The 2,640-nt window shown below is 37.5% G+C and overlaps 1 pseudogene; it reads right to left on the reverse strand.

Annotated features, from left to right (window-relative positions):
• Nucleotides 1–1,209: 1,209 nt before the first annotated feature.
• On the reverse strand, nt 1,210–2,049 carry LOC143643485 (double homeobox protein A-like; annotated as a pseudogene).
• Nucleotides 2,050–2,640: the final 591 nt, after the last annotated feature.

Raw genomic sequence — 2,640 nt, forward strand, 5'->3', positions numbered from 1 at the left:
TTTTTCCAACAGGTAACTAGTGTAAGATGGAAGAATTTTAATTGAAAAATTAGGATTTAACAAATGACTGTGACTACTGCCTCATTATATAGATTTTGTTTAGTGTCCAGTATTTTAGACTAGCTAGAAGGAAATACCTGAAGTTGAACTGTAATTCAGTAGCCCCAATCTTTGATAATGATTGCATAACTATACTGAGAAAAATAAAAGTCAGTTGCCTATGTTTGTATAGATTTACTTCTGAATGTTTTGTTCTGGTTAACACTGTCTTAGTCAACTCTAAGTCTTAAAATTGGGTGCAATGTAATGCTAGTGGTCAATAAGAGGGAAGGGTATGGGACATTTGGGTTTTTTTCTAGAGTAATGCTAATGTTCTAAAAATGATCGGGTTGTGAACTCACAATCATGTGAACTATTGATTGTATACTTTGGGTAGATTGTATGGTTTGTTAATACATCTCAATAAAGTTACATTTATAAAAAGAGATAACTAATGTTACCAGTTTTCTTGAAGATCTTTGGAGAGAAATTGTAACCATGAGCAGGTCTCTGAATTTGTGTCCATTCCTACATAAATGGTAGCATATTCTACATATACAGGATAATTCTTCAGGAGACTTTCTGAATTAGCATACCATCTCTCCATATTTGTTGCAATTATTCAATTCACTGTTAAAAAGTACAGGTCTGTTACTTTGTAGAATGTCACTCAGTTTTGCTAGTCTGATGTTTCCTTATGATTAAATTAAGCATGTGCACTTTTGGCAGTAATACCACAGAAAGGATGTTGTATCTTTCTTAGATTCTTTGTTTCGGAGACACCTCATGTCAGTCTGTGTTATTGTTGATAAAGCAAGTTTCGAGCACCTGATTAAGGTGGAGTCTGTCAGGTTTCTCCAATACAAATGTACTAATTTTCCTTTTGTAATTAAGAAATCCATGGGTAGATTGTTTGAAAAAAATACATCTTGTTCTTCATAAAACATTCATTTTGAGAGTTTTACATCCATTGATTTTTTTTGCCTGAGTCAATTATTGTGATAATTAAAAAGTCATATGTATTTTTAAAATGGTATGTATTAGTCTTATTTTCACTGTCCTGAAACTGCCGAACTGTAGATCCAGGCTGGGTGAGTAGTGCTGTGTGGAGTGCCTCTTGGACCCGTCTCTGCCTCCTGAAGTCTTGCTTACCATTTCCAGAATGCTCAACTTGCAGTCTCAGGAAGAGTGCATTCCCAGGAAAAGTGAGAAAGATTTGGGTCTCAGGATGATACAGATACAGTGAACTTGTTTCTATGCCCCTTCATTCTAGCTCCAGAGAAATAAAACAGTTGCTAGTGAGGTTGGTGATATTTTGTGTAGCTTCTGTTGCCTTAAACTCTTCTCAAAGATCTTGTGCCTTGTCTTGTATTTGTTCTAGGATCTCACCAGTTCCTCTTTTTCTTTGGACATGGAATCTAGATCTTCAGTTTTGAAACCAAATTCGGACTCGACTCTGAAACCCCAATTTCTTTAGCAAGTTGTTCTCTGGAATCAATCCTCAGGTAAGGGTTCTTCTTGAATGCCTTGATGAAAGTGCATAATTGGGAAGAGGTATAGGCAGTAGGGCACCATATGGCTTCTCTAACTCACATCTCTGCAGGGGGATCTTGTCTGTGGGCTTGGCTTGATTTTAAGGTCTGCTCAGGTTCTGTCCTCTGGAATGAGTGTCTAGCTCTTCGACTCTGAGCCCAAATCTGGATTCTAGACCCTTCAGTGTCAACTTCTAAAGCAAGTTTTTGTTTTGTAGCATAACCTGAATAAGGTTTTTGGTTGAAAGTGTCTATGAGGACTTTCAACTGATCCACTGTGAATTTGGCATGACTTCACATTTGACATGTAGCGATGATATTGTTTGCAGAGTTTTTCTGGGACATGTTGAAAAAGACTCCTGATGTTTCAAATATGTAACTAAGTTTATGTCTATGTAGTTTGAAGGTTTTATGACATGATCTAACATTATCAGTCCCTCAAGTCTCATTAATTGTCTCATATTACTTGTTTAAGTCTCAGGTATAAAATCATTATTCATGATTTAACTATCACTGAATTATTATGGATTCCATAATAGGGCTGCCAGTGCTCCAAGTAGTGAGGGAACACTAAGCATTTCCTGGAGCACAAGTGGGACACAAACTGGCTGAGAGAGGGCAATAGACAACACACTGACCAACTTGCATGGGGTTTGCAGCCGGGATGAGGGGATGAACATCAGAAGGCTGTGGAGATGAGGGTCCTTTTCAGGATCTGATGAACACCTGGCTTTAATCTCAATGGATCAACAGGACAAGAGTCAAGTAGGAGGTAGTGTCCACAGGTTGTAATTTGAGAAAGTGCCATACATTACAGGACAAGATGTACCTAGAGTCAGAGGGCAGATAAGGAACAAGAAGACACCTCTCTCTCTCTCATGTGACTGACATGATGACAATCTTGTAGATTCCCACTCCATTCCCTATGCAATTGTAAATTTAATCCAAGGAATAGGGTTATAGAAAACCCCCAAGTGTTTTAAACCCATATCAAACTAAATTGAAATTGACTAAAAAGCCACTGAATTTGATCATATTTGCTTGAAGAAGAAAACAAAATCCTGATGTG

The sequence above is a fragment of the Tamandua tetradactyla genome, chromosome 8 (assembly GCF_023851605.1).
Source record: "Tamandua tetradactyla isolate mTamTet1 chromosome 8, mTamTet1.pri, whole genome shotgun sequence".
In the NCBI taxonomy this organism is placed as follows: domain Eukaryota; kingdom Metazoa; phylum Chordata; class Mammalia; order Pilosa; family Myrmecophagidae; genus Tamandua; species Tamandua tetradactyla.